The sequence below is a fragment of the Anser anser genome (genome assembly GCF_964211835.1).
Source record: "Anser anser genome assembly, chromosome: 23".
Classification (NCBI taxonomy): Eukaryota; Metazoa; Chordata; class Aves; order Anseriformes; family Anatidae; genus Anser; species Anser anser.
Window position 1 is genome coordinate 1,979,986 of NC_139744.1, and position 12,188 is coordinate 1,992,173.

Here is a 12,188-nt window from a genome sequence, read left to right on the forward strand (position 1 = left end):
CCCCCCAGGGGGATGTGACGGGGACCCCTCCGGGATTTCGCGGCCCTCCTGGTCCCAAAGCTTGCCCCGATCCCCTGTGCAGAGCCACACCGTGAGCACGGCCCCGATGACACCGGAGGGTGGGTGCAAGCGATGCCCTGGCAGAGAGCAATTTTTAGGGAAACCCCTCTGGGTGGGGTCCTGGCGCTGAGATTGGCCCCATTTGGAGGGGGGGGTTGGTTCTGACCCCTATATCCTGACCCCCTCCCGGCCTTCCTTCTTGTTGTTCCCTGGGGGCTGATGGTGCCCGTGGCCATTCCCCTGTTGTGGCAAGGCTCTGGTGCGGACCAGGCGTGGGGGGTCCGGGTCCCCTCCTGTGGGGGGGGACGGGGGGGGCAGCCTGGCTCCTGGGAAGGGAAGGGAAGGGAAGGGAAGGGAAGGGAAGGGAAGGGAAGGGAAGGGAAGGGAAGGGAAGGGAAGGGAAGGGAAGGGAAGGGAAGGGAAGGGAAGGGAAGGGAAGGGAAGGGAAGGGAAGGGAAGGGAAGGGAAGGGAAGGGAAGGGAAGGGGCTGCCCCAGCCCCGTTGCGCTGGGGTGACACATGCCGCTGCCCCCGGAGCAGTCCCTGTAAGCTGCGCTGTCACTTCCCACGCGGTTGTAACGATCTGGCCGCTCGTTAATGCATACTTGGCGGGCGGTTTAATGAAGTCATTAACCGGGCTGAAGCAGCCCGTGCCCGAGAGGTGCCCGACCACAAACCTCCCCGGCAGCCCCGTGCCTCGTGGCCGCGATCTCGTGCCGCTGCCCCTCGCCCCTCGCCCTGGTGCCCCCGGTGCTGGGCGGCGCAGCTCCACCCGGGAGCCCCGGTGGTTTGGGGCCCGGATGGTTTGGAGCACACTAATGATTTTCCGCAGGGGACTTCAAAGAGGAGAGACAAAGCCTCCTGTCGGCTGGCTGGCTGGCATCAGGCAATTACCTGCCCGCGCCTGGCACCGCGCTCGCTCCGCGCTCTTGCCTGGAGCGCAGCTGATCCTCCTGATAGGCAACAGCAATTATGGGCTGCGTCCTCCCAGGCTGCTCTTTCCCCTGGTTTTTTGTTGTTTTTTTTTTTTTTTTGACACAAATAACTGCGCTCAAGCAGCCGCTGCAGGGAAGGGCAAATGCTTGTGATCCCCCACCACCACCCTGCTTCCCTGCGCCGCAGCCCCTGGAGAGCCCTCGGCAGCCCCGGTGGCGGTGCCAGCAGCTCGGGGGGGGGCACGAAATGATATGGGGGGCACGGGGACGTGGTGGGGGGGCGTGCTGAGGATGCTCTGGGGCTTTTCAGGTCCTCCCACAGGGCTGGGCTAAGCCTTGCAGGGTCCCACTGGGACCTGCTGAGGACCGCAGGGACCCCCAGGGACCTCCTGAGCCTTGCTGAGCCCCGCGGGGAGCCCCAGGGACCCCCTGAGCCTTGCTGAGCCCCGCTGGGACCTGCTGCAGCCCTGCAGGGACCCACCAAACCCTCCAAGTACCCACAGGGACCCGCTGAGTCCCTCTGGGACCCCCTGGGACCTCCTGAGCCTTACAGGAACATCTCTAGGGCCTCCTCTGGGACCCCCTGAGCCCCTCTGGGACCCCCTGGGCCCCTCTGCGACCTCCTTAGGGACTCCTCCGGGAGTCTCTGAGCCCCTCTGGGACCCCCTGAGCCCCCCTGGGACCCGCAGGGACCCCCAAACCCGAGCGGGCGCTGCCGCAGGGCGCAATCGCTGCCCACGGGCGCCCTCCGCTGGCTGCGGGGCGGCGCGGCGGGGCCGGGAGCGGCTGCGGGGAGCGGCGGGGCCCGGGGGGGGGGGGGGCACCCATGGGTGCTGGGGGTGCCGGGGGTGCTGGGGTGGGCCGGGGAAGGGCTGCAGGGGATGCGCTGGGGGCGTGCAGGAAGGTGCTGGGGTGCACGGGGGGTTGCTGGGGTGCAGAGGGCGGTGCCGGTGTTGTGGGAGAGCAGCTGGGGGGGGCATTGGGGGGGCATTGGGGTGTTCGGGGGCGTGCTGGGGGGGGCAATGGGGTGTTCGGGGGGTGCTGGGGGGGCATTGGGGTGTTCAGGGGGTGTTGGGGGGGGCATTGGGGTGTTCAGGGGGTGATGGCGGGGCATTGGGGTGTTCGGGGGGTGCTGGGGGGGGCATTGGGGTGTTCAGGGGGTATTGGGGGGGCATTGGGATGTTCGGGGGGGTGCCAGGGGGTGGCATTGGGGTGTTCGGGGGGGTGCTGGGGGGGGCATTGGGGTGTTCAGGGGGTGCTGGGGGGGCATTGGGGTGTTCAGGGAGGGTGATAGGGGGGCATTGGGGTGTTCAGGGGGTATTGGGAGGGCATTGGGGTGTTCAGGGGGGTGATGGGGGGGCATTGGGGTGTTCAGGAGGTGTTGGGGGGAACATTGGGGTGTTTGGGGGAGTGATGGGGGGGCATTGGGGTGTTCAGGGGGTGCTGGGGGGGGCATTGGGGTGTTCAGGGAGGGTGCTGGGGGGCATTGGGGTGTTCAGGGGGTGCTGGGGGGGCATTGGGGTGTTCAGGAGGTGTTGGGGGGAACATTGGGGTGTTTGGGGGAGTGATGGGGGGGCATTGGAGTGTTCAGGGGGGTGCCGGGGGCGGGCATTGGGGTGTTCAGGGGGTGCTGGGGGGGCATTGGGGTGTTCAGGGAGGGTGATAGGGGGGCATTGGGGTGTTCAGGGGGTATTGGGAGGGCATTGGGATGTTCGGGGGGGTGATGGGGGGGCATTGGGGTGTTCAGGAGGTGTTGGGGGGAACATTGGGGTGTTTGGGGGAGTCATGGGGGGGCATTGGAGTGTTCAGGGGGGTGCCGGGGGCGGGCATTGGGGTGTTCAGGGGGTGCTGGGGGAGCAGGGCTGTGCCGGGGGGGTGCAGGGGGTGCTCCAGGGTGGGCAGCCACTCCGTGTGTCCTCACCGAGTGCAGGGCCCGCTGCCAGCACCCTGCGGAGAGGGCACGGAGCACCGGAGCACCGCGGTTTTTGGGTGCCCCAGATGGGTCCAAAGCGGGGGCCCCGGGGGCTCCGCGCCCCCACGGCTCGTCCTCGCTCCCCCGGCAGGCAGCAGCCCCCGAGCCGGTACCTGCGGCCCTCCCGCAGAGCTGGGCCCTCGCCCTGCCCGGGGAGAGAGGGGAAGGGGGAGCGTGCACACGCGTGATGGGTGCCCACGCATGTGCAAGCATGTGCACGCGTGTCCGTAGGTCGTTCTGACTCATCGCCGCAGACGGCACCAGGCGCTGCTCACCGTGCCGAGCTCTCGCAGGGAATTAAGCGTCTGTCCAGCACCCCGGGTGCGACGTGTGCCCCCCCTGCGCTGCCATGGGACGAGGGCTTTCCGTGGCTGCTGCCTCTGCCCCGCCACAGCCCCCAGCCCCGCGCCTGTTACCGACCCCAGCAGCACGGCAGCAGCACGCAGAGACCTGGCGGCGGCGTGCGGGAGCCGTGCAGGGCTCCTGGCCCAGCCGTGCCCCTCGGGACACCCTCAGCGTGCCCACCCTGGGCCCCCGCACCCAAAGGGCACTGCCAGGGCCCCCAGGCAGCCTGGCCCCGTGGCACAAGCCTCCCCCGGGACGGGCCAGACACTGCCAGCCCCGTGCAATGGCCTCTCTGAGCCCCGCGGGGCCCTGCTCCCCACGAGCAGAGGCATTTTGGCACCTGGTGGCTCACAGCTGCCCGAAATATGTCCGTGACCCAGTGGCAATGCACCGAGGATGGTGCCTGTGGAGTTGGCCAAAGGGGGGGGACGCTTTGGGGGGATGCCTGAAGGATGGACGCCCCTGCACAACCAGCCCCGTGCTGCAGAGCCAGGAGCAGCCTTTCCCCTGGGTCTGGTGAGACCCCCCTGGGATCAGGGCGCTGCGTGCCCAAGCATGGAAGAGGCTCAGTCCCCAGGGCGAGGACGGGGAGGGCGGTTTGTGGGTGTTCGGCCAGCCCCGTGGGACATGAGGGCTGCGGGACACGGGGCCCTGTGCCTTCAGGAGCCCAGTGGGGTGTCCCCCCCCGCCAAGCACCCGGGCTCCAAGTGCCCCCATCCATGCCGTGCGCCCTCGCGGTCCCCGTGAGTCACCGCGGCGCGTTCCTGGGGCAGGAGGGGACAGGCGCTGCAGGGACAGGTCGGCTGCGTCAGCCCCGCTCGCTCCCACGCCTGGGGCTGGGGCGGCCCGGCTCCAAGCTGTAACTTGCCTGGCGGTAATTACAGGGGACTTCAGAGGATTTGCGTTCCTCCCGGGCCACGCCTGGGAAACAACTTTCACCATCAGGCAGTTCCTGAGAAATAGCTTTCCACCTGCATGGCCCAGCCGTGGCCGTACCCAGGGAGCTCTGCGGGCACAGGGGACGTGGGGGCTCTGTTGGCCCCGTCTCGGGTTTGTCCTGGGCGCTGCAGGCAGCCCCCCTGCCCTCTCCTGCTGTCCCTCCAGGCGCTGGGGAAGGCTCATGCCTGCCCTTTTCTTCCGCAGGGTGCAGAGCAGCTCAGTGCCCCAACACTGCCAGGCTCTGAACGTCCTTCCCCAGGGGCTCCAAGCCTGTGGGTCTTGGTGACACAAAGCTGGGGCGTTGCACCAGCGTCCCCAAGAGATGAGAGCCTCGTGCATGGCTAGGGCTGGGCCAGGTGGGACCTTTGGCCCTTGCCCTGCTTTGGCAGGGGATGGCTTCCCGGTGACTGCTCTGGATCCAGGCCTGAAGAAGGGGACAGGGTGACCTGTGGGGGCCGGGGGGCTGTGGGGCCATTTCTGCTCAGGGCAACCTCTGTCTGCCAGTAACCGGCAGGGGGTCGGCATGCCCCGAGTCACAGACAGGGCTGGACCCGCCGAGTCCCTTCAGATACGCGTCGTCCCTCCTGGGAGCTAAACCAGCATGAAAGGACCCGAGTCCTTCCTGTCCCCTGCGCCTTGCCCTGTTCCCCATGACCCCAGGGACCCGGCGTCATTGCACAGCCCTTGCTGGAGCTGCCAGCTCCCCAGCCTTCAGCCACCGCTGTGTTTCCCACCCGGTGCCAGGGACCCAGCGTTGAGGCCCCCATGGGATCGCCGGGCCGTTGGCACTGCTGTCCTGGCCGGCGCGTGCCGCAGCACCCTGCGCTGAGCACCAGCAGAAGCTGCTGCAGGAATGTGAGCTTCCCCCAGGAACGCTGCGTGTCCAGAGCCGGTCCCAGGCTCATCTGCAAGACCTCGGGACGTGGCTCACCCCAGCCAGGCCGGTGCAGAGCTGGCACGGCCAGCCCCGCAGCAAGCCCTGCGTCTGCAGCTGGGACCAGGGCTCGGGGTGCAGCGGGGCCAGGCACAGCCCGAGAGGAGCCGCAGCCCCGGCACGGAGCGAGGCACACGTGCCCACACCGCGGCCATGCTACAGCCATGCGTAGCACGTGGGTCCCACACCACGGGGCTGCTCCACGCTCAGTGCGCACTTCCACACCTCCGTCCCCTCCCCACATCCCTCCCTGTGAGCGCGGGGACCCCAAACGGGGCTTGGGGCATGGTCGGGGGCTCTGCAGGCGGGGGAAGCGGGGGCTGTTTGGGCCTCGAGCAGCTCCCGGGAGCTGCTGGGAACGCACGGAGCCAGGGCGAGCGCCCAGCCCACGGCGTTTTGCAATCGGGAGCGAGCGGGTGGCTTCCTTTTTAGGCAGGGAAGCGGCGCGCGGCGCACCTGGCTGGCAGCGCCAGCGAGGGCGGCGGCGGTGACACGGGCGATGGGAACGCGCCGGCGGCCCCCGCCTCGCTAATCACAGCCTGGCGCTGGGCGTGGGGGCAAGCCGCGGCAGGGCGGCGGCAGGGCGGCCACGTCAGCTGGAACGAGCGCAGGGCTGACGCAGCGGGAGTGCACCCCACTGCAGCCTCGGGGGGCCGCGGGGGTCTGCCGGGCAGCCCCGTGCCCCTGGGTTGTTTCCTTCCTGCAAGGCCCAACGGGCTCGGCGGAGAGCCCCCAGGTTGGGGAGGCTGCGGGTGGGTTTTTGTTCCTGCTCCTGGTTAGGTGGCGGGCCGGGATGTGAAAAGGAGAAAATGAAACTGAAATGGAGCCGCGTTTGGAGCAGGAGGGCGATGGGGGAGCGTGGAGCCGGGCAGTGCCTGCACCCGGCTGTGTCACCGGCTGGAGGGGGCAGCTGACCTCAGACCCGTGGGTTTCACCCAAACCCTGCTCCCAGCTCGGGGTGCCGCAGCTTGCAGCCGGGGTGAGCACGGCACTGAGCCCACGGCTCGGGAGCAGCAGCAAACTGCAGCAGAGAGGCTTGCAGAAAGGCAACGGCCTGGCTGTCCGGGGCAGCCCCGTGCCACCAGGGCGAGCATGGTGGCTGTCGGGAAGGCGGTGCACATGGCGGCTGAGCAGTGGCCATGCTCCAGGGCTGCGGAAATCACCCACTGCAGAGAGGCATGGGGAAAAAAGCAGCCCAGAGTGCTGCCTGCAAGTGCCTCGGAGGAGAGGAGCTGGGGGATTCAGCGTCCCCCGGGGAGGGCACATCCCCAGCCGTGATCGCTGGGGTGCTGCCACTGTGCGAGGGAGACGGGAGCTTTGCTCACCGCTGTCTCCTAGCCAAAGGACGGGGCTGTGGCCAAGCTCTGGCCAACCTTTGCACGGCCTGCTAAGGTTTCCCTGTCCCCCTGCCAGGCTGGCACAGGCTGGCTTGCTGGGATAAGGGGCCTGAGCACCGTGAGATGGGCAAAGCGCGCTGCTGCTGCACCCCGACGTGCCTGGAGACCCCTGGAACAGCACAAGGGACAGATGACTGTAGGAGCTGGCAGCACGGGGACCTCTCTGTCCCCATCCAGGGCACCAGGAGCTCCCATCCCAGGGTGCTGGGACCCCAGAGCGTGACTGCTGCCGGCTCCCATCCCGGCTGGGCAGGGCGGGTGCTGGAGCCAAGCGTTTTGTAAGAGGCAAATCCCTGCAGCGCCGGGCGCCGTGCCGGGACAGGGCTGCGCTCTGCCAGCCGTGCGGGAAGGCGCTGGCCAGCAGCCAGTGTTTGGCCCTCGGGGAGTTGCTGTGTGTAGGCAGGGATGAGCGTGCCTGGCCACGGGGCCGGGAGGGGCCGCAGGGGCTGGGGTGCGCTGGTTTGCGCTCACACCCCTCGTGGGTTTTGCCCGGTAAGTGAAAAACAAAGTGGGGCAAGGCAGATGCTGACCAAGGTGTTTGGCCTGCCCTGCCCCTTCTCTCTGCTCAAGTCAGCAGAGCAGGGCTTGCTGGGCTCTGCCCTGTGCCTGTCGTTTCTGCTGACGATGCCCCCCAAAAGCCCTCGTCCCTTTACCCCCGGCCCAGCAGGAGATGGCTGCAGCCCGGCGCCCTCTCTCCCATCACACAGGGCAGGGTGCCTGGGCTGCCTGCGAGCCGGGCTGGTCGCACAGCGGGGCTGGTTCCTGCCTTGGCAGGAGCAGGAGCAGGAGCAGGAGCAGGAGCAGGAGCAGGAGCAGGAGCAGGAGGGAGAGCCCCAGGCTGGGCCGAGCTGAGCCGGGCAGTGCAAAGCAGGAGGGAAGGGGCTGCTCCTCCCTTGGGGAGATTGGAGACCCCCAGGCTCACGGCAGGGCTCAACCCCCCTGCCCCTGCCTTGGTCCCCCTTGTGCGAGGCAACATCAGCAGCACGGGGCTGTGGGGGGGGGCACCCGGAGCGCGGTGTCGCTGCCTTTCCCAGAGCATTTGGGCTACCCCGTGACTGGGCACCCAGCAAGGGCCTGGCATGGGCTATTCTGTGGCCGCAGACCTCCCCGGTGCTGGTGCTGGTGGTGAGCATCCAAGGGGGGGACAAAGCCCAGCTCGGCAGGGCGCTGCCAGGCCCACCAGACCCCCTGCAAAGGCCCTGCCCGGGTCTCTCCGTGGCCCCAAATCTCTCCCTGATGTGGAGCAGGGCACAACGCACACGTCCCAGCCGTGCTGCAGGGGTAGAAGCAGCAGGAGATGTGTCACATCCCCGGCTGCACCCCCTGGCTGTCCCGGGATGCCCCCCTGCCGCGCCGACCAGCCCCGCTGCACCCCTGCGAGGTGCTGAGCCCCGGCACCTTTGCCCCTTCCCACGGCACCCAGAGCGGCTCGGAACTGACGGCGTGAGCCGGGTGTGAAAACCAGCAGCAGAGCAGGGCACGCCTGGCAAGAACACGTCTGCTGGCGTGTGGGAACAGAGCCGGGGCCGAGGCGCGGAGGTGCTGAGCAGGGCTGAGCCACCCGGCGTGGCCGATGCCAGGGCTCTGAGTCAGCCCAGCGCCACGAGGCTGCATGAAAAAACCCACCGCAGCTCCCCCTGTGCCGGCTCCTCCAGCTGCCCTCAAAGCCTCATCCAAGCCCCTCTGGAGCAGAAATCCCCCTGGCCTTGCTCTGTGTCACCGAGCGAGGTGGGGGCAGCCCTGGGGGGTAGGGGGGGACACAGAGGTGGCTCTGGGGATGGCACGGTCCATGCCCAGGTCACCGTGTCCCGGAGTACAGGTCCAGCTGCGCACCAGACACCCGCAGGGCAGGCAGGGGGTCTGTGGGGTGCTGGTGGTGGGAGCTGCTCCCCCCCCCCATTCCCCCCTCTGTCTCCCACTCCCCGTTCCCCTGCCGTGGGTTCGGGCTCTGCCGTTGCTCCTGGCTGGTGCTGGGTCCCCAGCGAGGGCTGGGGCTGTGCGGTGACCCCGACACAGAGGTGCGCATTTATTTAATGCCTTCCCTGATCCACAAGCGTTGGGTGCACGGGGGCCTGAAGCTCAGCCGGGGGCAATCCCCCAGCGCAGGGCAGGTCCTGGCACCGTACGAGTCACCCAGGATGCGGCCAGGGCTGTAGGGGGGGGGTTTGGCTCCCCTTCTCCGCAGCAAACCCACGGCACCCGCAGGCCCCAAACGCAAGCGAGCGGCCAGACCCACAGCACCGGCACAAACCCTGGGGACGGAGCTGCAGCCCCCAATTGTGGGGGCTCCCCCGATGCCCACACCCCCACGGCCACGGCGAGGTTTCCCCCACTGGAGGAAGCTGCCTGGCCCCGCTGTGAGCGTGCAGACAGGGAGAGGCCGAGCAGGGCCTGTGCCTGCTCGCAGCACCCAGCGGCTCCCCGGCGCTGAGCCCCGTGCTCAGAGCTCTCCTGGCACCTCGCGGAGAGCAGAGGTTTCGCAGCTGGGTGCCGAGGAAGAGGAAGGCTGAGCGGGGAGGGAGGAAGGCCCCCGCTAGGAGAAGGAGAGTTGGGCGCTGCGGGGGCCCTGGGGGCTGCAGCTCAGCACCGAGCCCCAGCCCCCCAGCCCCGCAAAGCCCGGGCTGCGTGCGCCCCGCTAGAAAGCAGCAACAGGCACGGAGCTGGAGCCAAATTCCTGACGGAGGGTCCCCGGGTGAGGCAGGAGCCAGGGGTGGCACCGGGACACGCTGCAGTGTCCAGGAGGATGAGTAGGAAGGAAACTGCCTTTGAATGTGCCTGTTACAGCCCCTCCGTCCCTGCAGCATCCCACAGGTGGGTGGGTGGCACAGAGAGCATCCCCCGGCCTTCGTCGTGGGTGGGCAGAGGTCGGTTCCCTCTCTCGTTAAGTGTTTTTTTTTTTTTTTCCAGGGTTTGCAAATTTTGGGACGTGAATTTCCAGGAATTCCCGTGAGCAGAAAGGGAAGGTGGCCTCCGAGCAAACAGTGCGGGATTCCCTGCGCCGCCGCTGGCCCCGTGACAGCCGGGCTCACCCCGGCCGTGCCTCAGCGCTTTCCAGGAGCAGGTTAATTAATCATCAGGGCTAATGACTGTCGGTGCTGATTAATGGGATCAAACGGCGTGCGTCAAAAATCCAGCTCGTCCTGAACCTGGGTCCGTGCAGTCACACGGAGGCTGCAGGAAGGATGCGAGAGGAGAGAAGCCGGTTTGTAGGAGCTGCAGTCAGGCAAAACGCCGGGAGGGTTCCCTCCCGTCCCTGGAGCACGGTGTCGTGGCCTTGCCAAAGGTCGGTCGCCCACCCAAAAGCACCCAGGCCCCCGCACAGAGGCTGCACGCACCGTGCAGGGTGCCCACGGGGGCCTTTCCCCCTGCAGCTCCCCGCCAGCCGCAGCACAGGCGCTGGGCAGCCCCTGCCCTCTCCGTCTGCGCGTTTCCTCGCCGCAGGGCCCGTCCGTGCCCCGTCCGTGCCCCTCGCTGCCAAGGGACGAGGCGGTTTCCAGGATCCAGCCCCAGCCCCGAGCACCACTGCAGCGCCCTGCCTCCCGTGGGGCCAGGAAAGCAGGACACAAACCGCTCCGGGGCCTCTCCACTCCGCCTGGTGACCCCAAAACACACCTGGAAGCTCACCAGGCACTGCCACGGCCCCACACATGGAGATTTTGTCCTGTGCACAGAGCTCGTGTTCAGCCTGGAGGTGGTTTTGTTTTATTTTATTTTATTTTATTTTGTTTTGTTATTTTATTTTATTTTATTTTATTTTATTTTATTTTATTTTATTTTATTTTATTTTATTTTATTTTATTTTATTTTATTTTATTTATTTTTTCCAGGCACTGGGCACAAAACCTCTTGCAGCAGCTCAGCCTTACCTGGTGGCAGAGCTGCTCCTGCACAGGAGAGCAGCATTGCCACCTCGTGGGGAGCCCAGGACAGGCAGCTCCCTCCTGCACGCCTGCCCTGTAGGATGGAAAACCGATGTTAAAAATGTTAAAAACATTTCTTTGGCAGTGTCCAGCCCCACACCAGCGCTGGGCCCGGCTCTGGTGCCCACACACTCGCCTCTTCGGTGTTTTACCAAAGGTTCTGCGGGTCTGGGGGCGAAGATACAAACCCTGATGTATGGTATGGATGCCAAATCTGCAGTGACACTGCTAAATAATCTCTCTGGGGCATCCTGGGCGTCCTGCCCCAGCCCTGAGGCCAGCCTGCCCAGCAGCAGGCAGAGCACAAGAGGCGGCTGTGACTCTGTTGGGGTGTCTGACACCAAATACGATTAACGGTCCCCTTGCAGCCTTTGAAATGCACCCAGCACATGCACTTGGAGCAAGATGCACTGGAAATGCCCAATTTCCCCTCTGGTGCCTGGGCAGCCCAGCATGAGGCTGCTGGAGATGGTTTCTGCCCCGGGAGAGGAGGAAAATCTGATCAGAGAGGGAGGAGCGAGAGCCACACGCCGCTCGCTCGTGGCAGTCGTGGAGCCAATTCACGGCAATGAAAATTTCAGCCAGTGCTCCAGCTGATCCATCGCACGGGGACACAGAAAGGCGACGGATGCTTTAGGAACACTGGAGAGACACCAAAATACAGCAACGCAAACAAGTCCCTCCACCTAGTGCACGGTAAGTGCTTTATCTTAAGGCCCCCAGGAATGATGCGACATCCAAGCTGCGCAGCGGCTGCCAGGACCCACAGATGGCAGCACTCCCGGATGCCAATAACCTGTCAAAAAAGACACGATATGGCAGAGATGGCTCCAAATGCAGGGCAGGAACACCTCCGCAGCGGGAGCTGAGGCCATGGGGGATGTAAAAGGAGCTGATCAGCTCTGGGATAAGCAGTCCCTGGCACGACCCACGCCGACAGAGCCGTGTCCCCGTGGGAGCCATATTCCGGCCCTTTATGCAGCTCCGACCAGCTCCCAGGAGAGACTTTACGCTCCGTCTGGATCTATATGGCTCCTGACCCCGTTATTAATTGTGTAGGAGATCTGCTGTCCTTCGTATCTGGGGTTTCGGTGTATTTTTAGCACACGTAACGCAGCTTTGGGCTGCCTGTGCCATCCATCTGCCAGCAGCCCCGTGCAGAGGAGGTGCTGGGAGATGCTCACTGGTTCGTGAGGGGTTTTTAGGCACACGGCAGGACCCAAGAAGGCTGGAAATGATCTCAGCAGCTCACACTGAACACCGACATGCAGGCTCCGGGCCCCCGAATTAGGATTTGGAAGCAGGATTGAATGCGTCTGGTGTTGAAGGGCATTTGGTCACATCCCCATCCGTGGGGTTTCGAGGAAAGGACCTGAGGCCACTCTTGGGCTCATTCCCCTGCTGAGATGGCTCCAGAAAATATTTTTGTCTCGGCACATCACCAAAGCTTGCCGCCTTCCATGACGTGATCGGGGTGATGGGGTTGTCCCGACCGAGCCAGGACGTTGCGATCCCTCATCTGCGCAATATGTCCAGGACCGGGGAGGTGACAAGGTGCGGCCAGGCACCCGGGCAGGACACGCAGCAAAAAGGGGCTGGGTTCACCCCACAAGGGGACGTCAGCTTGTCCAAGCCCGAGGTGACAGGCAGTAAGCACAAGGAGCCCCGTTTCACCCGTTTAATGAGA